Raw genomic sequence first — 26,805 nt, 5'->3', positions numbered from 1 at the left:
TTTATAAAATCACTGAATCAAATCTAACTCTGATTACATCAGAGAAGGCCAGGTACCCTACACCATAACAGGGGGTATGAAATTTGACTTGTCTTCTTAAAGATCACCAAAATCTGATAACAAGGTCAATTAGGTCCCTGGGTGGGATTGAACCACCAACCTTTTGGTTAATAGCCATACATACTAACTGATTGCGCCACAGAGACACTTTGCAAAAGTTCATACTGACAAAGGCTAATAAGCATTCATCTAAAACGTTTCCTAGAAAAACTTTAAAAAGTCAATAATCTGGAGAGTTTTTGTAAGATGTTTCTTCCATCAACCAACGAAGAAACACATTGGTACTTTCCCATGATGAGTGAGTGCTTCAGGATCTCTTGCACTTACATGTGCAGCAGAGTACTGCAATGGAAGCATGCTGGGCCCATAACCCAGAGGTAGGCAGATTGAAACTATCCTCTGCTAAATGCATTTTTTTTTTGTTAATTAAAGTAATCCAAAACTGGGATTGATATTTTGGCTCTTTTATTTTTTCTTAAAGTACAATAACTTTTACCATTTTAATTTGTTTTAATAGTATATTGACAGTATTGTTTTCTTTCAAAAATCCACTTCATTTTCTTTACCCTATTATTAAAATGGTAATTGACAAAAACAAACTACATTGTCACCAGAAGAGCAATACAAAATGTACAAGTGATATATTAAAATCATCTTTCCAGCTTGAATTTCAATGATGCATTGGGGCAACGATTTTGTGAGAAACATCTTCACCCTTAAATAAAGATTTTCTTAATTCCTTACCTGTGTGCTAATTAGATATCACCTTGTTTTCATATTAAACAGACTTCCACATGAGAAAGCAGCAAGGATGCAGTGGCGTTAATGTTTCCTGGTGTCAACCTGTATTATTTCAGTAGACATTGAAATGAGGATGCATCTTGCTGCCTTTCCAATGAAGCAAGTTTAATTTAGTAATAGGTGAAAAACCATCCTTACAAAGGTGTTAATCAGAGACTTGGCTTTTTGGACACTTTTCAGAGAACAAATTTGTTAGCATAAAAATAAAGCCAGAAAATAAAGAGCTGTTTAATCACTCAATTGGATTTTTCTGCCAGCATATTTTTTTTCTCTGCAACCCACTGCTAAATTGTGCTTCCTAGCTGTTTTTATAAAATCACTGAATCAAATCTAACTCTGATTACATCAGAGAAGGCCAAGTACCCTACACCATAACAGGGGGTTTGAAATTTTGACTTGTCTACTTAAAGATCACCAAAATCTGATAACAAGGTCAATTAGGTCCCTGGGTGGGATTGAACCACCAACCTTTTGGTTAATAGCCGTACATACTAACTGATTGCGCCACAGAGACACTTTGCAAAAGCCCATACTGACAAAGGCTAATAAGCATACATCTAAAACGTTTCCTAGCAAAACTTTAAAAAGTCAATAAACTGGAGAGTTTTTGTAAGATGTTTCTTCCATCAACCAACGAAGAAACACATTGGTACTTTCCCATGATGAGTGAGTGCTTCAGGATCTCTTGCACTTACATGTGCAGCAGAGTACTGCAATGGAAGCATGCTGGGCCCATAACCCAGAGGTAGGCAGATTGAAACTATCCTCTGCTATATGCATTTTTTTTTGTTAATTAAAGTAATCCAAAACTGGGATTGATATTTTGTCTCTTTTATTTTTACTTAAAGTACAATAACTTTTACCATTTTAATTTGTTTTAATAGTATATTGACAGTATTGTTTTCTTTCAAAAATCCACTTCATTTTCTTTACCCTATTATTAAAATGGTAATTGACAAAAACAAACTACATTGTCACCAGAAGAGCAATACAAAATGTACAAGTGATATATTAAATTCATCTTTCCAGCTTGAATTTCAATGATGCATTGGGTCAACAATTTTGTGAGAAACATCTTCACCCTTAAATAAAGATTTTCTTAATTCCTTACCTGTGTGCTAATTAGATATCACCTTGTTTTCACATTAAACAGACTTCCACATGAGAAAGCAGCAAGGATGCAGTGGCGTTAATGTTTCCTGGTGTCAACTTGTATTATTTCAGTAGACATTGAAATGAGGATGCATCTTGCTGCCTTTCCAATGAAGCAAGTTTAATTTAGTAATAGGTGAAAAACCATCCTTACAAAGGTGTTAATCAGAGACTTGGCTTTGTGGACACTTTTCAGAGAACAAATTTGTTAGCATAAAAATAAAGCCAGAAAATGAAGAGCTGTTTAATCACTCAATTGGATTTTTCTGCCAGCTTATTTTTTTTCTCTGCAACCCACTGCTAAATTGTGCTTCCTAGCTGTTTTTTATAAAATCACTGAATCAAATCTAACTCTGATTACATCAGAGAAGGCCAGGTACCCTACACAATAAGAGTGGGTTTGAAATTTTGACTTGTCTACTTAAATATCACCAAAATCTGATCACAAGGTCAATTACGTCGCTGGGTGGGATTGAACCACCAACCTTTTGGTTAATAGCCGAACACACTAACCGATTGCGCCACAGAGACACTTTGCAAACAGTACATACTGACAAAGGCTAATAAGCATACATCTAGAACGTTTCCTAGAAAAACATTAAAAAATCAATAATCTGGAGAGTTTTTGTAAGATGTTTCTTCCATCAACCAATGAATAAACACATTGGTACTTTCCCATGATGAGTGAGTGCTTCAGGATCTCTTGCACTTACATGTGCAGCAGAGTACTGCAATGGAAGCATGCTGGACCCATAACCCAGAGGTAGGCAGATTGAAACTATCCTTTGCTATATGCATTTTTTTTTTGTTAATTTAAGTAATCAAAACTGGGATTGATATTTTTGCTCTTTTATTTTTACTTAAAGTACAATAACTTTTACCATTTTAATTTGTTTTAATAGTATATTGACAGTATAGTTTTCTTTCAAAAATCCACTTAATTTTCTTTACCCTATTATTAAAATGGTAATTGACAAAAAAAACGACATTGTCACCAGAAGAGCAATACAAAATGTACAAGTGATATATTAAAATCATCTTTCCAGCTTGAATTTCAATGATGCATTGGGGCAACAATTTTGTGAGAAACATCTTCACCCTTAAATAAAGATTTTCGTAATTTCTTACCTGTGTGCTAATTAGATATCACCTTGTTTTCACATTAAACAGACTTCCACATGAGAAAGCAGCAAGGATGCAGTGGCGTCAATGTTTCCTGGTGTCAACCTGTATTATTTCAGTAGACATTGAAATGAGGATGCATCTTGCTGCCTTTCCAATGAAGCAAGTTTAATTTAGTAATAGGTGAAAAACCATCCCTACAAAGGTGTTAATCAGAGACTTGGCTTTGTGGACACTTTTCAGAGAACAAATTTGTTAGCACAAAAATAAAGCCAGAAAATGAAGAGCTGTTTAATCACGCAATTTGATTTTTTTGCCAGCATATTTCTTTTTCTCTGCAACCCACTGCTAAATTGTGCTTCCTAGATGTTTTTATAAAATCACTGAATCAAATCTAACTCTGATTACATCAGAGAAGGCCAGGTACCCTACACCATAACAGGGGGTATGAAATTTGACTTGTCTACTTAAAGATCACCAAAATCTGATAACAAGGTCAATTAGGTCCCTGGGTGGGATTGAACCACCAACCTTTTGGTTAATAGCCGTACATACTAACTGATTGCGCCACAGAGACCCTTTTACTTGCCTTACAGAGCAGCTCTGGAGCTGTTACAGTGCCCAGCTGCTGCAAGAAATCAGCTTGAATGCTTAAGCGGCTGGGGCATAGCCAACATGAGCCCCACACCGAAGGAGGATGGAGGTGTTTAATGCGAACTAGGGGTCATCCAAGCGCCGCAAAAGGCCGCCATGCCCTGCACACCCCTTTTCTCTTTTCATATGCAGACGAGGGTTGAAGCCAACTTTGACCCACTGCTTGGATGACATCACCATATGCAAATCCATCTGCTGCAGGCCTTCCCCCAGGAATGCTTGCACTAGTTGTTGCATTTGGTTTGTTGTTTGGGGGTGCTTCAGTATTAGGCAGCCTTCTGCCCTCCCATGTTCATCTGAAAATATGTGTTCTCCCTGCAGTTGTTGTCCCCAGATGAGAGTTCCCTTGTGCTGCCTCAGTTGAATCTCCTTTACTTGACAGAGATGTGCCTGAGCAGCGGCCCTCCCCAGCTCTATCCCAAATCATACTTATTTTGCATAGGAAATACCATGGTCATGAAGATTGTTCTCCCAGGGTGAGGTTCATTCATTGCATTCTGGGTATGCTGACCCCTATGATTTCCCCAAATGTGGGAAACTCGACTGCATTATTTGTGGTAGTGGGGGACTGTGTTTGTGCTTTCCTCTGGTCAGCTCTGGTAAAAGTCAGATTTCTTTGTCTCAGATCTTCCTCTAGCCTTGTTCTTTTTTCTAGAGTTCCCTTGCGCTGCCTCAGTTGGATCTCCTTCACTTGACAGGGGGGTACCCGAGCAGCAACCCTCCCCAGCTCTAGCCCAACTCCTACTTACCTGCCAGGTGAGATACTATGATCATGAAGGTGCTTCTCCCAGGGCAAGGCTCACCCATTGCACTCTGGGTGTGCTGCTCCTGCGATTTCCCCAAATGTGGGAAACTTGACTGCATAATTTGTGTTTCCCCTGGTCGGCTCTCGTATAATTCAGATCTCTTTGTCTCAGGTCTCTCTCCAGCCTAGTTTGCTGTCTGTTTCCACTTCTCTTTTCTTGAGCCGCTCCCTTCTATGCCCTTGCGCACTATCCTGACTTCTCCCGTCTGCTTACTTTGTGCTTTCCAATGCACAATGCAAACTACAGGTAGTACTGCAGGGCCCACACCCTTTTACTTGCCTTACAGAGCAGCTCTGGGGCTGTTACAGTGCCCAGCTGCTGCAAGAAATCAGCTTGAATGCTTCAGGGGCTGGGGCATAGCCAACATGAGCCCCACACCGAAGGAGGGTGGAGGTGTTTAATGCGAACTAGGGGTCATCCAAGCGCCGCAAAAGGCCGCCATGCCCTGCACGCCCCTTTTCTCTTTTCATATGCAGACGAGGGTTGAAGCCAACTTTGACCCACTGCTTGGATGGCATTACCATATGCAAATCAATCTGCTGCAGGCCTTCCCCCAGGAATGCTTGTACTAGTTGTTGCATTTGGTTTGTTGTTTGGGGGTGCTTCAGTATTAGGCAGCCTTCTGCCCTCCCATGTTCATCTGAAAATATGTGTTCTCCCTGCAGTTGTTGTCGCCAGATGAGAGTTCCCTTGTGCTGCCTCAGTTGAATCTCCTTTACTTGACAGAGATGTGCCTGAGCAGCGGCCCTCCCCAGCCCTATCTCAAATCATACTTATTTTGCATAGGAGATACCATGGTCATGAAGATTGTTCTCCCAGGGTGAGGTTCATTCATTGCATTCTGGGTATGCTGACCCCTGTGATTTCCCCAAATGTGGGAAACTCGACTGCATTATTTGTGGTAGTGGGGGACTGTGTTTGTGCTTTCCTCTGGTCAGCTCTGGTAAAAGTCAGATTTCTTTGTCTCAGATCTTCCTCTAACCTTGTTCTTCTTTCGAGAGTTCCCTTGTGCTGCCTCAGTTGGATCTCCTTCACTTGACAGGGGGGTGCACGAGCAGCGACCCTCCCCAGCTCTAGCCCAACTCCTATTTACCTGCCAGGTGAGATACTATGATCAGGAAGGTGCTTCTCCCAGGGCAAGGCTCACCCATTGCACTCTGGGTGTGCTGCTCCTGCGATTTCCCCAAATGTGGGACACTTGACTGCATAATTTGTGTTTCCTCTGGTCGGCTTTCATATAATTCAGATCTCTTTGTCTCAGGTCTTTCTCCAGCCTAGTTTGCTGTCTGTTTCCACTTCTCTTTTCTTGAGCCGCTCCCTTCTATGCAGTTGCGCACTATCCTGACCTCTCCCGTCTGCTTACTTTGTGCCTTCCAACGCACAATGCATACTACAGGTAGTGCTGCAGGGCCCACACCCTTTTACATGCTTTACAGAGCAACTCTGGAGCTGTTACAGTGCCCAGCTGCTGCAAGAAATCATCTTGAATGCTTCAGGGGCTGGGGCATAGCCAACATGAGCCCCACACCGAAGGAGGGGTCATCCAAGCGCCACAAAAGGACACCATGCCCTGCACATCCCTTTTTTCTTTTCATATGCAGACGAGGGTTGAAGCCAACTTTGACCCACTGCTTGGATGACATCACCATATGCAAATCCATCTGCTGCAGGCCTTCCCCCAGGAATGCTTGCACTAGTTGTTGCATTTGGTTTGTTGTTTGGGGGTGCTTCAGTATTAGGCAGCCTTCTGCCCTCCCATGTTCATCTGAAAATATGTGTTCTCCCTGCAGTTGTTGTCCCCAGATGAGAGTTCCCTTGTGCTGCCTCAGTTGAATCTCCTTTACTTGACAGAGATGTGCCTGAGCAGCGGCCCTCCCCAGCCCTATCCCAAATCATACTTATTTTGCATAGGAGATACCATGGTCATGAAGATTGTTCTCCCAGGGTGAGGTTCATTCATTGCATTCTGGGTATGCTGACCCCTGTGATTTCCCCAAATGTGGGAAACTCGACTGCATTATTTGTGGTAGTGGGGGACTGTGTTTGTGCTTTCTTCTGGTCAACTCTGGTAAAAATCAGATTTCTTTGTCTCAGATCTTCCTCTAGCCTTGTTCCTCTTTCGAGAGTTCCCTTGTGCTGCCTCAGTTGGATCTCCTTCACTTGACAGGGGGGTACCCGAGCAGCGACCCTCCCCAGCTCTAGCCCAACTCCTACTTACCTGCCAGGTGAGAAACTATGATCATGTAGGTCCTTCTCCCAGGGCAAGGCTCACCCATTGCACTCTGGGTGTGCTGCCCCTGTGATTTCCCCAAATGTGGGAAACTTGACTGCATAATTTGTGTTTCCCCTGGTCGTCTCTCGTATAATTCAGATCTCTTTGTCTCAGGTCTCTCTCCAGCCTAGTTTGCTGTCTGTTTCCACTTCTCTTTTCTTGAGCCGCTCCCTTCTATGCCCTTGCGCACTATCCTGACTTCTCCCGTCTGCTTACTTTGTGCCTTCCAACACACAATGCAAACTACAGGTAGTGCTGCAGGGCCCACACCCTTTTACTTGCCTCACAGAGCAGCTCTGGAGCTGTTACAGTACCCAGCTGCTGCAAGAAATCAGCTTGAATGCTTCAGGGGCTGGGGCATTGCCAACATGAGCCCCACACCGAAGGAGGGTGGAGATGTTTAATGTGAACTAAGGGTCACCCAAGCGCCGCAAAAGGCAGCCATGCCCTGCACGCCCCTTTTCTCTTTTCATATGCAGACGAGGGTTGAAGCCAACTTTGACCCACTGCTTGGATGGCATTACCATATGCAAATCAATCTGCTGCAGGCCTTCCCCCAGGAATGCTTGCACTAGTTGTTGCATTTGGTTTGTTGTTTGGGGTGCTTCAGTATTATGCAGCCTTCTGCCCTCCCATGTTCATCTGAAAATATGTGTTCTCCCTGCAGTTGTTGTCCCCAGATGAGAGTTCCCTTGTGCTGCCTCAGTTGAATCTCCTTTACTTGACAGAGATGTGCCTGAGCAGCGGCCCTCCCCAGCCCTATCCCAAATCATACTTATTTTGCATAGGAGATACCATGGTCATGAAGATTGTTCTCCCAGGGTGAGGTTCATTCATTGCATTCTGGGTATGCTGACCCCTGTGATTTCCCCAAATGTGGGAAACTCGACTGCATTATTTGTGGTAGTGGGGGACTGTGTTTGTGCTTTCCTCTGCTCAGCTCTGGTAAAAGTCAGATTTCTTTGTCTCAGATCTTCCTCTAGCCTTGTTCTTCTTTCGAGAGTTCCCTTGTGCTGCCTCAGTTGGATCTCCTTCACTTGACAGGGGGGTGCCCGAGCAGCGACCCTCCCCAGCTCTAGCCCAACTCCTACTTACCTGCCAGGTGAGATACTATGATCAGGAAGGTGCTTCTCCCAGGGCAAGGCTCACCCATTGCACTCTGGGTGTGCTGCTCCTGCGATTTCCCCAAATGTGGGAAACTTGACTGCATAATTTGTGTTTCCTCTGGTCGGCTCTCGTATAATTCAGATCTCTTTGTCCCAGGTCTTTCTCCAGCCTAGTTTGCTGTCTGTTTCCACTTCTCTTTTCTTGAGCCGCTCCCTTCTATGCCCTTGCGCACTATCCTGACCTCTCCCGTCTGCTTACTTTGTGCCTTCCAAAGCACAATGCATACTACAGGTAGTGCTGCAGGGCCCACACCCTTTTACATGCTTTACAGAACAGCTCTGGAGCTGTTACAGTGCCCAGCTGCTGCAAGAAATCATCTTGAATGCTTCAGGGGCTGGGGAATAGCCAACATGAGCCCCACACCGAAGGAGGGTGGAGATGTTTAATGCGAATTAAGGGTCATCCAAGCGCCACAAAAGGACGCCATGTCCTGCACATCCCTTTTTTCTTTTCATATGCAGACGAGGGTTGAAGCCAATTTTGACCCACTGCTTGGATGACATCACCATATGCAAATCCATCTGCTGCAGGCCTTCCCCCAGGAATGCTTGTACTAGTTGTTGCATTTGGTTTGTTGTTTGGGGGTGCTTCAGTATTAGGCAGCCTTCTGCCCTCCCATGTTCATCTGAAAATATGTGTTCTCCCAGCAGTTGTTGTCCCCAGATGAGAGTTCCCTTGTGCTGCCTCAGTTGAATCGCCTTTACTTGACAGAGGTGTGCCTGAGCAGCGGCCCTCCCCAGCCCTATCCCAAATCATACTTATTTTGCATAGGAGATATCATGGTCATGAAGATTGTTCTCCCAGGGTGAGGTTCATTCATTGCATTCTGGGTATGATGACCCCTGTGATTTCCCCAAATGTGGGAAACTCGACTGCATTATTTGTGGTAGAGGGGGACTGTGTTTGTGCTTTCCTCTGGTCAGCTCTGGTAAAAGTCAGATTTCTTTGTCTCAGATCTTCCTCTAGCCTTGTTCTTCTTTCGAGAGTTCCCTTGTGCTGCCTCAGTTGGATCTCCTTCACTTGACAGGGGGGTGCCCGAGCAGCGACCCTCCCCAGCTCTAGCTCAACTCCTACTTACCTGCCAGGTGAGAAACTATGATCAGGAAGGTGCTTCTCCCAGGGCAAGGCTCACCCATTGCACTCTGGGTGTGCTGCCCCTGTGATTTCCCCAAATGTGGGAAACTTGACTGCATTATTTGTGGTAGTGGGGGACTGTGTTTGTGCTTTCTTCTGGTCAACTCTGGTAAAAATCAGATTTCTTTGTCTCAGATCTTCCTCTAGCCTTGTTCCTCTTTCGAGAGTTCCCTTGTGCTGCCTCAGTTGGATCTCCTTCACTTGACAGGGGGGTACCCGAGCAGCGACCCTCCCCAGCTCTAGCCCAACTCCTACTTACCTGCCAGGTGAGATACTATGATCATGTAGGTGCTTCTCCCAGGGCAAGGCTCACCCATTGCACTCTGGGTGTGCTGCCCCTGTGATTTCCCCAAATGTGGGAAACTTGACTGCATAATTTGTGTTTCCCCTGGCCGTCTCTCGTATAATTCAGATCTCTTTGTCTCAGGTCTCTCTCCAGCCTAGTTTGCTGTCTGTTTCCACTTCTCTTTTCTTGAGCCGCTCCCTTCTATGCCCTTGCGCACTATCCTGACTTCTCCCGTCTGCTTACTTTGTTCCTTCCAACACACAATGCAAACTACAGGTAGTGCTGCAGGGCCCACACCCTTTTACTTGCCTCACAGAGCAGCTCTGGAGCTGTTACAGTACCCAGCTGCTGCAAGAAATCAGCTTGAATGCTTCAGGGGCTGGGGCATTGCCAACATGAGCCCCACACCGAAGGAGGGTGGGGGTGTTTAATGCGAACTAAGGGTCATCTTGAACTTGAACCGTTTTATATACGTGTTCAAAGATTTAAAATGGGTCTCACCGAACCGTCCGGTTTCGGTACCACAAACATTGTGGAATAGTAACCCCTTCCTTGTTGAAGGAGGGGTACCTTGACTATCACCTGCTGCAAATACAGCTTGTGAATTTGCCTCTATCACAGCCTCCCTGTCCAAGGGAGATGTTGGCAAGGCAGATTTTAGGAAACGGCGAGGGGGAGACGTCTCGAATTCCAGCTTGAATCCCTGAGACACTACTTGTAGAATCCAGGGATCCACCTGTGAGCAAGCCCACTGATTGCTGAAGCACTTGAGACGGGCCCCCACCGCACCTGGCTCCACCAGTGGAGCCCCAGCGTCATGCTGTGGCCTTAGCGGAAGCGGGGGAGGACTTTTGTTCCTGGGAACTGGCTGTATATATATATATATATGCACACACACTCATGTATATACATGTATACACAAATACACGTATGTACATGTTTATGTATGTATAATACACTGAGTACATTATATTTATGAATTAATTGCTTCCCGATTCTGCAGCAGCATCATCAGCACCATCAGTGTTACTCACAGTCACTTCACACTGACTGCTGCACAACACATCACTTAATTTCCGGGCCGCCCGCCACCTGGTGAAGAGACATGGGAGATGAAGGACCAGCAGTGCCACGTTGAGCGGAAGTATTGTGATTTAGTTACCCACACACTCCTTGTGACACCTGCTCCCCGTCTGCCCTCCCACCCGCCGCCTGCCATCCGGAACCCGCACTGACAAGTAAGTCTCAGCAGAATGTGTCTGCCGGCGGCTCCCAGTCCCCCCCTAGAGGAACACTGCCAGTGGTGTGGCAGCCGCGGCACACTAGGACTGAGAGACCGCAGCGGGAGGAAAGCACGGGTGGGCGGGAGGAGAGCATAGGCGGACATCACCACGTCACATTGCAAGGTGACACCAGTCCCCCCAGTGAGGCCGCCGACGAATGCACTCAGCATAGTATTAGCAGCAGGCAGAGGGGGGGCGGGCGCAGCGGTGGTGGGAGGTACGGAAATGAGCTACAGGCTAGGCTCCACCGATCACACACTCAGCGATCACTGTGCCACAGCAAGCGTATCGTGCAGCGGTGCTGGACATTAGGGAGTGCCTGTGCGCACCAGGCACCCCCTGTACGCACGCCTATGCGCTACCACCCCCCATATGCCACACTACATCACTATGCTATAGCCCTCCCATATGCTGCACTTCATAGTTACACTATACCCCCCCATACAACATACTACATCACCACAGTACACTACTCACAATAAAATTAAAACATCCCAGTTCCTCATTCTTAATGAGCTCACGTGAGTTCTCTCCCCAACGGAGCTCCAGACCAAGTAACAATGAAGACACCAGCAGCGTGTAGGGGGCAGGCCTGGTCCACTTGTCAGGAGAGAGCAGTCACTGGAGGGTAAGAAGGGGACGGGGCCTAGTCCTACAGACGGGAGAGAGCACAGACAGGAGAGAGCAAGGTACAGGGGTAGAAGGGGACGGCTGATGTGAAGAAGGGGGCGGGGCCTATTCTTGCATCCTTTCAAATTTCGACTTTTTAAAATTCGACATTTGACAAATTCGACTTTTCTGCAATGGTACAAATGCGGCAATTCAACAAAAGTATATTCAATTGAAGTTTGTAAATTCGACAACAGTGCTTTTAAACAGTAAATTCGTCATTTTCAATCCGCCACACTTTGCAGGCGGAATCTAATAAAAAATAATATTTTTTTGGGGTAATAGCATATCTATTTATATTAGAAGGGATTAGGTACTTGGTTTGTCTTTTTTGGAGGCACAAGTATTATTTATATATTTTTTAAAAGATTATTATTATTATTTTTTTTTTTTTAAATGGAATGTGAAAAACCCGGAAAAGAAAAATTGCGTGGGGTCCCCCCTCCAAAGCATAACCAGCCTCGGGCTCTTCGATCCGGTCCTGGTTCTAAAAATCCGGGGGAAAAACGGACAGGGGATCCCCCGTATTTTTAAAACCAGCTCCGGGCTCTGCGCCTGGTGCTGGTGCAAAAAATACGGGGGACAAAAAGAGTAGGGTCCCCCATTATTTTTACACCAGCATCGGGCTCCACTAGCTGGACAGATAATGCCACAGCCGGGGGTCACTTTTATACAGTGCCCTGCGGCCGTGGCATTAAATATCCAACTAGTCACCCCTGGCCGGGGTACCCTGGGGGAGTGGGGACCCCTTCAATCAAGGGGTCCCCCCCCAGCCACCCAAGGGCCAGGGGTGAAGCCCGAGGCTGTCCCCCCCATCCAAGGGCTGCGGATGGGAGGCTGATAGCCTTGAGAAAATTGAAAGAATATTGTTTTTTCCAGTAGTACTACAAGTCCCAGCAAGCCTCCCCCGCAATCTGGTACTTTGAGAACCACAAGTACCAGCATGCGGGAGAAAAACGTGCCCGCTGGTACCTGTAGTTCTACTGGGGGAAAAATACCCAAATAAAAACAGGACACAGACACCGTGAAAGTATAACTTTATTTCACACCTGCCGACACACACATACTTACCTATGTTGACACGAAGCAGTCGGTCCTCTTCTCCAAGTAGAATCCACGGGTACCTGAAAATAAAAGATAATTATACTCACCTGATCCAGGTTCCAGATTAACTCCACGTACTTGGCAAAACAACAAACCGAACACCCGGACCAGACGGACTGAAAGGGGTCCCATGTTTACACATGGGACCCCCTTCCACGAATGCAGACATCCGAATCTCGCGGGAATCCGACAGCGGGATGATGACGTTCGGGCGCGCTCGGGTTAGCCGAGCAAGGCGGGAAGGTTCGAACCTGCCTCGGACCCATGTAAAATGGGTGAAGTTCGGGGGGTCCGGATTCCGACGAACCGAACCCACTCATCACTAGTATGTACGTGTGTGTCAGGTGCCGTGCGCGTACGTACGTACGTGTGTGTCAGGTGTCGTGCGTGTACGTGTGTGTGTGTGTGTGTGTGTCAGGTGGCGCGTACCTACATGTGTGTATGTCAGGTGCTGTGCATGTGTGTACGTACACGCGTGTATGTGTCAGGTGCCGCGTGTGTGTGTGTGTGTGCCAGTGTGCCAGGAGCCACGCGTGTACATGCGTGAGGGTGTCAGGAGCCGCACGTATACGTACATACGTGTAGGTTTCAGGTGCCGCGCGTATACATACGTGTGTGTGTCAGGAGCCGAGCGCGTACGTACATGTGTGTGTGTCAGGAGCAACGCGCGTGTGTGTCAGGAGCCACACGTGTGCATACGTGTGTGTGTCAGGTGCCACACATGTACGTACGTGTGTGTGTGTGTTTGTGTCAGGTGCCGCGCGTGTACGTGTGTGTGTCAAGTGCCGCGTGTGTACGTACGTATGTGTGTGCCTGGAGCCGCGCGTGTACATACATGTGTGTGTGTGTGTCTCAGGTGCTGTACGTGTATGTGTGTGTCTCAGGTGCTGCACGTGTATATGTGTGTATTTCAGGTGCTGCATTTGTATGCGTCAGCTGCCACGTGGGTGTCAGGTGTTGAGCGTGTATGTGTTTGTGTCAGCTGTCGCATCTGTATGTGTGTGACTGTCAGGTGCTGCGCGTGTATGTGTGTTTCAGGTGCTGTTCATGTATGTGGGAGTGGCAGGTGCTGCATGTGTATATATGTGTGAGTGGCAGGTGCTGTGTGTGTATACGAGTGTGTGTGAGGTGCTGCGAGTGTATGTGTGTGTTAGGTGCTCTGAGTGTATATGATTGTGTGTCAGGTGCTGTGCATGTGTGCGTTAAATGCCACATGTATATATGTGTGTCAGGTGCTGCGTGTGTGTGTGTGTGTGTGTGTGTCAGGTGCTGCATGTTTGTATGTGTGTGTGTGTGTCAGGTGCTGCATGTCTGTATGTGTGTGTGTGTCAGGCGCTGCATGTCTGTGTGTGTGTGTGTGTGTGTGTGTCAGGTGCTGCATGTCTGTATATGTGTGTGGGTGTGTCAGGTGATGCATGTCTGTGTGTGGGTGTGTCAGGTGATGCATGTGTGTGTGTGTGTGTGGGTGTGTCAGGTGCTGCATGTCTGTGTGTGTGTGTGTGGGTGTGTGTGTCTGTCAGGTGCTGCATGTGTGTGTCAGGTGCTGCATGTCTGCGTGTGTGTGTGTCAGGCGCTGTATGTCTGCGTGTGTGTGTCAGGCGCTGCATATCTGTGTCAGGTGCTGTGTGTGTGTGTGCGTGTCTGTCAGGTGCTGCGTGTCTGCGTGTGTGTCAGGCGCTGCGTGTCTGCGTGTGTGTCAGGCGCTGCGTGTCTGCGTGTGTCAGGCGCTGCGTGTCTGCGTGTGTGTCAGGCGCTGCGTGTGTGTCAGGCGCTGCGTGTGTGTCAGGCGCTGCGTGTGTGTCAGGCGCTGCGTGTCTGCGTGTGTGTCAGGCGCTGCGTGTCTGCGTGTGTGTCAGGCGCTGCGTGTGTGTCAGGCTCTGCGTGTGTCAGGCGCTGCGTGTGTGTCAGGCGCTGCGTGTCTGCGTGTGTGTCAGGCGCTGCGTGTCTGCGTGTGTGTCAGGCGCTGCGTGTCTGCGTGTGTGTCAGGCGCTGCGTGTCTGCGTGTTTGTGTGTCAGGTGCTGCGTGTGTGTGTCAGGTGCTGCGTGTGTGTGTGTCAGATGCTGCGTGTCTGCGTGTGTGTTAGGTGCTGCGTGTGAGTATGTCAGGTGCTGCGTGTGTCAGGAGCAGGTGCATGTGTGTCAGGCGCTGCGTGTGTCAGGCGCTGCGTGTGTCAGGCGCTGCCTGTGCGTGTGCGTGTGTGTCAGGCGCTGCCTGTGTGTCAGGCGCTGCGTGTCTGTGTGTGTCAGGCGCTGCGTGTCTGTGTGTGTCAGGCGCTGCGTGTCTGTGTGTGTCAGGCGCTGCGTGTGTGCCAGGCGCTGCCTGTGCGTGTGTGCCAGGCGCTGCCTGTGCGTGTGTGTCAGGCGCCGCGTGTCTGTCAGGCGCCGCGTGTCTGTCAGGCGCCGCGTGTGCGTCAGGCGCCGCGTGTGCGTCAGGCGCCGCGTGTGCGTCAGGCGCCGCGTGTCTATGTGCGTCAGGCGCCGCGTGTGTGCGTGTGTGTCAGGTCCGTGTGAGTGTCAGGTGCTGCGTCTGTGTGTGCGTGTGTCAGGTGCTGCGTGTGTGTCAGGTGCTGCGTGTGAGTGTATGCGCGTGTGTCAGGTCCGTGTTAGTGTCAGGTGCTGTGTGTGTGTGTGTCAGGTGCTGTGTGTGTGCGTGTGTGTCAGGTGCTGTGTGTGTGTGTGTGTGTGTGTGTGTGTCAGGTGCTGTGTGTGTGCGTGTGTCAGGCGCTGCATATTAGTATGCGTGTCAGGCGTTGCATGTCTGTGTGTGTCAGGCGCTGCGTGTCTGGGGGGGGTGGCCGGACACACAGCAGAGAGGGGGGTGGGGGTGGCTGGACACACAGCAGAGAGGGGAGGGTGACCGGACACACGGCAGGGAGGGGAGGGGGTGGCCGAACACAGCAGGAAGAGGGGGGAGTTGCCGAACACACAGCAGGGGAGGGGAGGGGATGGTGGCCAGACAAACAGCAGGGGAGGGGAGGGGGGGGAGGGTAGGCCGGACACACAGCAGGTGAGGGGGGGGGGTGGCTGGACACACAGCAGGGAGGGGGGGTAGGCAGGACACACAGCAGGGGAGGGGAGGGTGGCCGGACAAACAGCAGGGAGAGAGGGGGGGGGGGTAGGCCGGACACACAGCAGGGGAGGGGGGGTGGCTGGACACACAGCAGGTGAGGGGGGGCTGGACACACAGCAGGTGAGGGGGGGGGGCTGGACACACAGCAGGTGAGGGGGGGGCCTGGACACACAGCAGGTGAGGGGGGGGGGCTGGACACACAGCAGGTGAGGGGGGGGCTGGACACACAGCAGGTGGGGGGGGGGGGGCAGGACACGCAGCAGGTGAGGGGGGGGCTGGACACGCAGCAGGTGAGGGGGGGTAGGCCGGACACACAGCAGGGGAGGGGAGGGTGGCCGGACACACAGCAGGGGAGGGGAGGGTGGCCGGACACACAGCAGGGGAGGGGAGGGTGGCCGGACAAACAGCAGGGGAGGGGAGGGTGGCCGGACAAACAGCAGGGAGGGGTGGGGTAGGCCGGACACACAGCAGGGGAGGAGGGGGGGCTGGACACACAGCAGGTGAGGGGGGGGGCTGGACACACAGCAGGTGAGGGGGGGGGTAGGCCGGACACACAGCAGGGAGGGGGGGGGGGGGGTAGGCCGCCGGACACACAGCAGGGGAGGGGAGGGTGGCCGGACAAACAGCAGGGAGGGGGGGTAGGCCGGACACACAGCAGGTGAGGGGGGGGGGGGTGGCTGGACACACAGCAGGTGAGGGGGGGGGTCTGGACACACAGCAGGGAGGGGGGGGGGTAGGCCGGACAAACAGCAGGGAGGGGGGGGGGTAGGCCGGACACACAGCAGGGAGGGGGGGGCTGGACACAGCAGGGGGGGGGGGTAGGCCAGACACACAGCAGGTGAGGGGGGGGGTGGCTGGACACACAGCAGGGAGGGGGGGGGTAGGCCGGACACACAGCAGGTGAGGGGGGGGGGGCTGGACACACAGCAGGTGAGGGGGGGGCTGGACACACAGCAGGTGAGGGGGGGGGTAGGCCGGACACACAGCAGGTGAGGGGGGGGGTGGCTGGACACACAGCAGGGAGGGAAGGGGGTAGGGGGGTGGCCTTATTATAATAACCGTGTGGGGGAGGAGTCTGCGGCGGTGGGTGAATGAGATGTGGGGGCAGGCTGCTAAGGGTGCAGGGGAGGAGGGGAAGGGAGCCGGATGGATCTGAATGTGAGCCGCACGTAAGGGACCATACTGATCCTCCCCACCTCAGCCCGCTGGTGCTGCTGCCTGACTTCTTCCGTGCAGCACAGCTGTCTTCTCCGGCTGCCGCTGCCGCTCCCGCACCCGCTTCAGGTGTGGGGGTACCACACCGCTCAGTAGGCAAGCGCTGTCAGTCAGGAGTCAGCGCTGCACCGGATGTCTCTTCTGGATGTCCTCTGACTTTCTCCTGCGGCGCAACTCCAGCTATTCCTCCCGCTGCGGCTCCCACTTCGGGTAAGGGGACCATATTGCTCAGTAGTGAGCACTTTCGGTAAGCCTGCGGCTGCTATGCCGCTACCCCTCTCCTCCACAGTCCTAATGGGTCGCTGCAGTCTGTAAGGGACCGCAGGTGCACACACCTAGGAACCGCTGGCTCTCCTCCCGCCGCCAGCAGCTACTTTTATAACCTCAGCCTGCACGAGACCCCTTCCCTCACTCACTCTCGCTCTCCTGGCGGCCACTGCGCAGCCGCAACAAATTGAAAAGCCCTATCTCTATAATGGGGCATATTTCTCTTAATTAAAAAAACCCTATAACTTTCTGAAAAACCACAACCCCAAAAGGCACTACACTGGGGCATACTCTATCTAGTAAAACAAACCCCAAGTCTTAATTCGTCCTCTATCCGGAGTTATGCCTTCCCAAAAAATATCTAATTCACTCTATAGGAAAACGGTGTCAAAAAGCCACAAAGGAAGTCACAGAAAAAAACTGACAGTTGGAACTTTAGGTTACTCCCAATTCCTCATTTTTTATTATTTTGCCCTGAAATTTGGCATGCAGCACCGGGTGACGATTCTACACGCCCATGCCAAATTTCAGCTCAGTACGTCCAATCAGTTTTGAGGTGTAGCCCCTCAAACACCATGCCCCCATCTCAGAAGTTCCCTATGGGAGAATTCCGTTTGTTCGATTCAGCCTTAATATAAGGGCACGACCGTGCCCTTATAATATCTATCTATCTATCTATCTATCTATCTATCTATCTATCTATCTATCGTATGTGTGTGTATATATACATCTATACATACATGCGCTAACACCTGGACATACACTGATGTACCCACACCTAATATCCATACATACACGCCCTGACACCTGGACATACACCAACATTCCCACACCTGCATCTATACATACACATGCTGACACCTGGACATACACCAACATACAAGCACCTGCATCTATATATACACGCGCTGACAAATGGACATACACCGACGTACCCACACTTGCATCTATACATACATGCACTGACATCTGGACATACAAGCACCTGCATCTATACATACACGCGCTGACACCTGAACCTACACTGACCTTCCCACACCTGCATCTATACATACACATTCTGACACCTGGACATACACAGACGTACCCACACCTGCATCTATACATACACGCGTTGACACCTGGACGTACACTGACGTACACACACCTACATCTATATATGCATGGATGCAAATGTGGGTACGTCTGTATACGTCCAGGTGTTAGCATGTGTATGTATAGATGTTAGGTGTGGGTACATCAGTGTATGTCCAGGTGTCAGCACATGTATGTATAGATTCACATGTGGGTAAGCCGGTGTACGTCCACGTGTCAGCATGTGTAGGTATAGATGCAGGTGTGGGTACGTTGGTGTACGTTTAGGGGTCAGCGTGTTAATGTATAGATGTTGGTGTGTATGTCAGTGTACGTACAGATATAGGTGTGTGTGTGTGTGTGTGTGTATGTATGTATGTATGTATATGTATAGAGGAAGGTGTGATACATACATATAACACATACATGATAGATACATACATATATCACACACACGATAGATAGATAGATAGATAGATAGATAGATAGATAGATACATACAAGATAGATACATACATACATGATAGATACATATATATACACACACATACGATAGATAGATAGATAGATAGATAGATAGATAGATAGATATATATATATATCACAAACATATATGATTCATACATATATCACACACACATACATGATACATACATGAGAAAGACCTGGGATGGTGATGAGGCCAGGGCCCCCTGCTGATGTTGCGTTGAGGAAGGCAGTGTTCCAGGGCGGATGCCAGTCGGGGAGAGCGCCGCGCAGCCCGGGAAAAATACTGCTGAGGAGCTACATCTGGAAGAGCCCCTGGGAGGGAGAGTGCCACATGCCCCATCCTGCGCGGCAGACTCTGCAGGCCTGCACATGGGAAGGGAGGTCTCTGGCCACACGTACTCACCCTTCTGCTGAAGCCCCGCTGCTGTCCCCATCAGCGCTCTCCAGCGGGGAGCGGGGCCAGGATGAACCTCAACCTGTGAGAACTATCTTCATGATTAAGAGATCTCATGTGCAAGATAAGTATGTGTTGGGATAGGGCTGGGGAGGGAGGCTGCTCGGGCACACCCCCGTCAAGTTAAGGAGATTTAACTGAGGAAGCACAAGGGAACTCTCGTCTGGGGACAACAACTGCAGGGAGACCACATCTTTTCAGATGAACATGGGAGGGCGGAAGGCTGCCTAATACTGAAGCACCCTCAGACATTAAACCATATGCAACAACTATTGCAAGCATTCCTGGGGGAAGGTCTGCAGCAGACGGATTTGCATACGGTGATGTCATCCAAGCAGTGGGCCAAAGTTGGCTGGAACCCTCATCTGTATATGAAAAGAGAAAAGGGGCATGCAGGGCATGGCGGCCTTTTGCGGCGCTTGGATAACCCCAAGTTTGCATTAAACACCCCCACCCTCCTTCGGTGTGGGGCTCATGTTGGCCATGCCCAAGCCCCTGAAGCATTCAAGCTGATTTCTTGCAGCAGCTGGGCACTGTAACAGCTTCAGAGCTGCTCTACAAGACAAGTAAAAGGGTGTGGGCCCTGCAGCACCACCTGTAGTTTGCATACACACATATATAGGACAGCATCTCTTATATGCCCCAGGGTCAATAAAATAGTATCCTTGTCTAGGCTATCCATCCCCTCAGATAAGGTATTTGTCCATGCCGCTACAGCACTACACACCCAGGCCGACGCAATTGCCGGTCTGAGTAAGGTACCTGAATGTGTATAAATGGACTTCAGGGTAATCTCCTGTTTGCGGTCAGCACACTCTTTGAGGGTAGCCGTATCCTGGGACGGGAGGGCTACCTTCTTGGATAAGCGTGTTAATGCTTTGTCCACCCTAGGGGAGGATTCCCATCGTAACCTATCCGTTGATGGGAAAGGATACGCCATAAGAATCCTTTTGGAAATCTGCAGTCTTTTATCTGGAGATTCCCAAGCTTTTTCACATAACTCGTTCAGCTCGTGTGAGGGGGGAAAGGTTACCTCAGGCTTCTTTCCCTTGTACATATGTACCCTCTTGTCAGCGACAGGGGGTTCCTCTGTGATGTGCAAAACATCTTTTATTGCCATAATCATAAATCGAATGGATTTTGCCAATTTTGGTTGTAACTTTGCATCATCGTAATCGACACTGGAGTCAGAATCCGTGTCGGTATCTGTGTCAACAATCTGGGATAGTGGGCGCTTATGAGACCCTGACAGTCCCTGCAACATAGGATCAGGCATGGGTTGAAACCCTGACTGTCCCAAAGCTTCTGCCTTGTCTAATCTTTTGTGCAATGAGTTTACACTAGCATTTAAAACATTCCACATATCCATCCAATCAGCTGTCGGCGGAGACACCACATTCATTTGCTCCCGCTCCTCTCTAATATAGCCTTCTTCCTCAGACATGTCGACACACGTGTACCGACACACTTCACACACAGGGAATGCTTTTTCTGAAGACAGTTTCCCCACAAGGCCCTTTGGAGAGACAGAGAGAGAGTATGCCAGCACACCCCCCAGCGCTATATAACCCAGGAATAAAACAGTAACTTAATGTTTGCCCAGTAGTGCTGCTGTATGTAATTTGCGAATTATGTGCCCCCCCCCCCCCCCCTCTTTTCAACCCTCTTGTCTAACGTGGTATAAGCAGGGTAGAGTCCGGGGAGCTTCCTCTCAGCGGTGCTGTGGAGAAAAAATGGCGCTGGTGAGTGCTGAGGGAGAAGCCCCGCCCCCTCGGAGGCGGGCTTCTGTCCCGCTTAAACTGTAAAATTGGTGGGGGCTTATACATATATAAAGTGCCCAGCTGTATATATGTTATATTTTTGCGAAAGAGGTTTATATTGCTGCCCAGGGCGCCCCCCCTGCGCCCTGCACCCTTACAGTGACCGGAGTATGTGAGGTGTATGGGAGCAAAGGCGCACAGCTGCAGTGTGTGCGTTACCTCAGTGAAGATCATGAAGTCTTCTGCCGCCTCTGAAGTCTTCTTTTCTTCTCATACTCACCCGGCTTCTATCTTCCGGCTCTGCGAGGGGGACGGCGGCGCGGCTCTGGGACGGACGGCGAGGGTGAGATCCTGCGTACCAATCCCACTGGAGCTAATGGTGTCCAGTAGCCTAAGAAGCAGGACCTTGCAACTCAGAGAGTAGGGCTGCTTCTCTCCCCTCAGTCCCTCGATGAGGGAGTCTGTTGCCAGCAGTGCTCCCTGAAAATGAAAAACCTAACAAAATACTTTCTGTCAGAAAGCTCAGGAGAGCTCCTGAAAAGCACCCAGTCTCCACTGGGTACAGTATCAAACTGAGGTCTGGAGGAGGGGCATAGAGGGAGGAGCCAGTGCACACCCAGAACTAAAGTCTTTCTTAAAGTGCCCATGTCTCCTGCGGAGCCCGTCTATCCCCATGGTCCTTACGGAGTCCCCAGCATCCTCTAGGACGTTAGAGAAAATAGGATTTTAATACCTACCGGTAAATCCTTTTCTCTTAGTCCGTAGAGGATGCTGGGCACCCGTCCCAGTGCGTACTGTGTCTGCAGTTATTAAATGGCCCTTAACTCCAGAACATTTATGTGGAGATGAAAACATCCAAGGAAGACTTGACCATCTTCCTTGGATGTTTTCCCCCTGTGTGACTGCTCTCCAGCCTCAGAGGGTTGCATCCGTGGTCCCTAGGATCCCGTCCTGGATCCCGAACCATCGCCCCTCTAGGTGGTGAGAACTGTGCAGCCACCAATGGAGTGAGATTCTGGTCTTGGAAGACAGGATTATCCTCCGGTGCATGTGTAGGTGGGATCCGGACCACTTGTCCAACAGGTCCCACTGGAACACTCTGGCATGGAACCTGCCAAACTGAATGGCCTCGTAGGCCGCAACCATCTTCCCCAGCAACTGAATGCATTGATGGATTAACACTCTTGCTGGTTTCAGAATTTGTTTGACCAGACTCTGGATCTCCAGAGCCTTTCCACTAGAAGAAAACCTCTTCTGTGTCCAGTATCACTCCCAAAAACAACAACCGCGTCATTGGGACCAACTGCGATTTTGGCAAGTTTAGGAGCCAACCATGTTGTTGAAGAACTGTCAGGGAGAGTAGATGTTTTGCACCAACTGGTCCCTGGATCTCGCCTTTATCAGGAGATCATCCAAGTACGGGATAATTGTGACTCCTTGCTTGCGAAGGAGAACCATCATTTCCGCCATCACCCTGGTGAAAATCCTCGGAGCCGTGGACAGACCAAACGGCAACGTCTGAAATTGGTAATGACAATCCTGAATTGCAAACCTCAGGTAGCTTGATGCAGTGGCTAAATGGGAACATATAAGTAGGCATCCTTTATGTCTACCAAAACCATGAAATCTCCTTTATCCCCCAGACTGGAGATCACTACCCTGAGAGATTCCATCTTGAAATTGAATTTCTTTAGGTAGAAATTAAGGGATTTCAGATTTAAGATTGGTCTGACTGAGCCGTCCGGCTTCGGGACCACGAAGAGGCTTGAATAAAAACCTTCTCCCTGCTGACTAAGGCTGATTTGAACAATCGGTGAGGGGGAACGTCTTGAAACCCCAGTTTGTACCTTTGGGACACTATTTGTAAAGCCCACGAGTCCAGGTCCGAATGAATCCAGAACTGACTGAAGAGTTTTAGACGTGCCCCCCACTGGTGCGGGCTCCTGCAAGAGAGCCCCAGCGTCATGCAGTGGATTTGGCAAAAGCAGAGGACGATCTCTGCTCCTGCGATCTTGAAGAGGCTACAGACCTCTTCCCTCTTTTCCTTCCTCTACCTGCAAAGAAAGGGGAATCTTAACTTCTTGCATATCTATTGGGCCGAAATGACTGCGTCAGATAATGATGCGTCTTCATCCGTTGAGAGGGAACATAGGGCAAGAAGGATGACTTACCTGCGGGAGCTGCCGAGATCAAATTAACTAGGCCGTCGCCAAACAAGGCTTCACCTTCATAGGGAAGAGACTCCCTTTCTTCTTGGAGTCAGCATCAGCATTCCCTTGGTGAATCCACAATGCCCTCCTATCCGAGACTGCCATGAAATTGGCCCGTGAGCACTTGTGCCCGGTGTAGGATTTTTAAATATGTGTAGTTTACTGTATGCAAAGGTTTAAAACCTTTTAGGAACTGAGATCTAAGGTGTATTACATGTAGTTTAAAAAAAACAAAAAAGGTTTATTTTATGGCAGTAGTTTCCAAACTGGGGTTCTTGCACTGGTAGCATAGTTTGGTGGTCCAGGACCAATTAAAATTATTTATATTTTATTAAATTGGCAAAACCATTCCCTCACAACATAACTGAACCTGAGGATGACATGCTATAAACACAATTTACTTATTTTATATTTTTTTCTGAATTTCTCAATAAAAAAAACTTTGGCCTAGGGGTGCCGTGAAACAAATTGTGATACTCTAGGGCAGGGGTGTCAAACCCATGGGCCGCATGCCGCCCCCAATGCATCCTTTTGTGGCCCACAGGCCGGGGTCCGACAGGGGTCCTTTTGTGGCCCGATCACCTTGCTTAGAGCGAGGGCAGGAGAGTGCAGCCAGAGTCTTTGCTTTCTATGTGCGGCACCATCTTCCCGAAGAGATCACCGGGAAGATAGTGCCCCTTCCACTGGCTACAGCACAGGTATACTGGGGTGGGGTAGCAAACTGGGGGCCCCAATGGGCCCCTCCAGCAGTCCCTCTACCAAAACACGTCTTTTGGTGGTTTTGCGGTGTTGTTATAACTACATGGTGACGATACTGTAGCACAGAGATTTTCAACCATTTACAACTCACGTCACACAGAACAAGATTTAAATATTGACAAGGCACACTGAAATATAATGGTGATGCATGGTGTAGTATCGTGTCCTAGGATGTCATGTCGCAGCTTCTCCATAGGTAACGCCTGAACAGGCCCGGTGACAGGGGGGACAAAGGGGACACTTGTTCAGGGCTCCAAGTATTAAGAACAGAAATAATGGGGCCACAGTGCCAATATTGCTTTTTAAAGTGTATCCACCAACTGCTCAATTTAAGCAGGAAAACAATTAACAGGCCAACTAAACCCTCCCCCCTCCTTTTACCCCATCACTTTGTCCAGTCCCTGTGGTCCATACTGTATTGCCATTATTATGCATGTTGCTGTGCTGGCCCTTTTCTGAATGTCCCTGCCACCGCCACCGAAGAGCTGGATAGCCCAGTATGAAAACCACCTGCCGGCCTCACTGACGGTCCGAGTCAAAGGCTCCATTTTTTCTAAAGATCCCTCTGCCAAGTTAAGGGGGGGTTGAGGGGGCCCCAGAGATATCAGTGTACTGGGCCCCGAGATTTCTGTTGCTGGCCCTGACCCTCAGGGGCGTATCTACCCCTTGGCCAGGATGGCACTTGCCAGGGGCACCATCCAGCTGTGCCAACCGTGGCTAAGGGATAGAGTTCTGCAGTCTCGAAAGGGCGCTATGGCAATCAGCGTGGGACTGACCAATTAGACGGTGAGGGAAGGATACTGAAATTGTCCCAACCCTGTTACAGTTTGAAACGCCCCTCAACTGCTGTCCACTGCTTCACTCCTAGCTCTGCCCCTTTGAAATTATTAATCCCTACCCCCCGGTAGGCGGAGTTCTCCAGGCCCATACTCAGGAGTCACCACTGCTGTACATTATGTGCCGGTTGTAGAGGCAGAGCGGGGAACATCAGAGAACGCCACAAATTACACAGTGGGCAAGGAGATGGCTGGAGACAGCTGCACAGCCATGCCTTGCAAGTTCGAGAGAGCTGTTGAATTTCAGCACTTCAAGCCAGAGCCTGCCCCCTGCTGCCCAAGCAGTCCGTGACAGTTAGTGTCGAGGAGGGGGGGATTTGTGCATGTGTGCTATCAGTGTGTGTGTGGGGGGGGTGGGGGGGTGGAGGATGTGTGTGACTGTGAGGGAGCTGTCAGTGTCAGTGGGGAGAGGAGCAGGAGGGAGTTGTCAGTGTGTGGAAGTGATGAGAGTTGTCAGTACTGGGGAAATGTGTGTGTGTGTGTGTGTACTAGATTTAGGAGTGTGTGTTTGTGAGAGGTTTCAGTTGGGGAATTAGAGTTCATACAGTAATTAAATGTTTTCATATTGAGAACTACATCTCCCAGCATATACAGTGTGCTGGGGATGCTAACAAGCTTTATTTAAAAGTTTAAAAAACATTGCTTTTATGACTGCTATGGTTAAAAAGGGAGAGCTATAAATCAATTTATCAGTGAATGATCGCAGTTTGAGCTGTTACATTTTACTGAACCACCTATCCCTCCACACTCACTACCTGTCCTCAGGATACATTTACCATCCCGGCAGACGGTATACCGGCGGTCATTTGACCGATGTTGGAATCCTGACACCACTTGGGAGACTGGTGCCGGCACACAGACAGCCAACATCCCGAAGGCGAGTATTGGAGGGAGGGTTAGGACCGGGGGAGCGGGTGTTAGGGAAGGCACTAGGAGGGGGGGGGGTTAGTCCTAGCTGCCACCCCCTGAGGGTTAGCACTATCCGCCACCCCCCCAGAGGATTAGGATTAGGTATCATGTGACTGCTGGAATCCCGACCGCCGGATGCCATACCCAACCCCCTTTACTTTTTCAGGCATTTCTATCTCTCCTCTCTCTATGGTGTTCCGATTGCCCACTTTCCCTTGTGCTTTTCTCTCTCTCTCTCTCTCTCCTTTGTTTAGAGCATCAGTTTCTGTAGTCCACTTTATCCTTATTTTTTCCAGTGTTTCACTATCTCTCTGATGTAATGAGGATGTATGGTCTAGAGGGATCAGTAATGCATTGTACTGTATAGAGGCGTCAGGGATGTAGCGTAGGGTATAGAGGCGTCAGGGATGTAGCGTAGGTTATAGAAGCATCAGGAATGTAGCGTAGGGAATAGAGGCGTCAGGGATGTAGCGTAGGGAATAGAGGCGTCAGGGATGTAGCGTAGGGTATAGAGGCGTCAGGGATGTAGCATAGGGAATAGAGGCGTCAGGGATGTAGCGTAGGGAATAGAGGCGTCAGGGATTTAGCTTAGGGAATATAGGCATCAGGGATGTACTAGCAGGTATATAGAGGTCAGTGTACTGTATAGAGGGGTCAGTAATGCAGTGATGGTTATAGAAAGGTCAGTGATGTAGTGTAGGGTATAGAGGGGTCAGTTATGTAGTGTGGGGTAAAGAGGGGTCAGTAAAGATACTAAGCTGAAGTACTTAGAACACTTCTTGAATTAAGACACAACCTGCAAGAAAAAGTATGCAATATGGGTGAAAAGGCAAATGTCAGAGGTCTGATACAAGTGACCAGCTCCACACCTTGCACCACATAGCGTTATGTTAAACTGGGATATGTTCTTTTTTGGTGTGTGTGTATGTATGTGTGTGTGTGGGGGGGGGGGGGGGGTGCCAAAGGAAATTTTTGCCAGTGGCTCCTTTGGTCTAGAACCAGCCCTGATCACAAAATATTTTTGTCTGAGCAGACTGGACACTGATCAGCGTTGGCTCATTCTCAGCCCCCCGCCCAGCCTCTGCTGCCAACAGACTGCTATTAGCTAGTTAACCTTCTGCCTTCCCTATCTATGACACAGACTGCTGCTAATGCTACCAGACTGTTCCCAGTGGCTTCACACCAACAGTGAATCCCAGCCGATGATGTAGGGCAGCGTGTGGGGGAGGGGGTCAGTTGCTGTGGCTCCAAC

General features: G+C 49.5%; 10 non-coding genes and 1 pseudogene across 10 annotated transcripts; all 11 read left to right on the top strand.

Moving 5' to 3' along the window:
* Positions 1–4,214: 4,214 nt before the first annotated feature.
* On the top strand, positions 4,215–4,378 carry LOC134970664 (U1 spliceosomal RNA). The gene has a single exon (XR_010189947.1). It is a non-coding gene; the product is annotated as a U1 spliceosomal RNA (small nuclear RNA).
* Positions 4,379–4,530: 152 nt separating this feature from the next.
* LOC134970784 (U1 spliceosomal RNA) lies at positions 4,531–4,693 on the top strand. The gene has a single exon (XR_010190044.1). It is a non-coding gene; the product is annotated as a U1 spliceosomal RNA (small nuclear RNA).
* A 671-nt stretch (positions 4,694–5,364) lies between these two features.
* On the top strand, positions 5,365–5,528 carry LOC134970492 (U1 spliceosomal RNA). Its single transcript, XR_010189804.1, has one exon. It is a non-coding gene; the product is annotated as a U1 spliceosomal RNA (small nuclear RNA).
* A 152-nt stretch (positions 5,529–5,680) lies between these two features.
* LOC134970871 (U1 spliceosomal RNA) lies at positions 5,681–5,843 on the top strand. The gene has a single exon (XR_010190103.1). It is a non-coding gene; the product is annotated as a U1 spliceosomal RNA (small nuclear RNA).
* A 646-nt stretch (positions 5,844–6,489) lies between these two features.
* Positions 6,490–6,653, top strand: LOC134970593 (U1 spliceosomal RNA). The gene has a single exon (XR_010189887.1). It is a non-coding gene; the product is annotated as a U1 spliceosomal RNA (small nuclear RNA).
* A 152-nt stretch (positions 6,654–6,805) lies between these two features.
* Positions 6,806–6,968, top strand: LOC134970980 (U1 spliceosomal RNA). The gene has a single exon (XR_010190164.1). It is a non-coding gene; the product is annotated as a U1 spliceosomal RNA (small nuclear RNA).
* A 670-nt stretch (positions 6,969–7,638) lies between these two features.
* LOC134970491 (U1 spliceosomal RNA) lies at positions 7,639–7,802 on the top strand. The gene has a single exon (XR_010189803.1). It is a non-coding gene; the product is annotated as a U1 spliceosomal RNA (small nuclear RNA).
* A 152-nt stretch (positions 7,803–7,954) lies between these two features.
* Positions 7,955–8,117, top strand: LOC134970762 (U1 spliceosomal RNA). The gene has a single exon (XR_010190026.1). It is a non-coding gene; the product is annotated as a U1 spliceosomal RNA (small nuclear RNA).
* Positions 8,118–8,788: 671 nt separating this feature from the next.
* LOC134970691 (U1 spliceosomal RNA) lies at positions 8,789–8,952 on the top strand. Its single transcript, XR_010189968.1, has one exon. It is a non-coding gene; the product is annotated as a U1 spliceosomal RNA (small nuclear RNA).
* Positions 8,953–9,104: 152 nt separating this feature from the next.
* On the top strand, positions 9,105–9,267 carry LOC134970654 (U1 spliceosomal RNA). Its single transcript, XR_010189938.1, has one exon. It is a non-coding gene; the product is annotated as a U1 spliceosomal RNA (small nuclear RNA).
* Positions 9,268–9,419: 152 nt separating this feature from the next.
* Positions 9,420–9,561, top strand: LOC134970939 (U1 spliceosomal RNA; annotated as a pseudogene).
* The last annotated feature ends 17,244 nt before the right edge of the window (positions 9,562–26,805 follow it).

This window comes from Pseudophryne corroboree, chromosome 11, assembly GCF_028390025.1.
Source record: "Pseudophryne corroboree isolate aPseCor3 chromosome 11, aPseCor3.hap2, whole genome shotgun sequence".
NCBI lineage: Eukaryota > Metazoa > Chordata > Amphibia > Anura > Myobatrachidae > Pseudophryne > Pseudophryne corroboree.
This window is presented reverse-complemented; position numbering and strand designations above follow the sequence as displayed.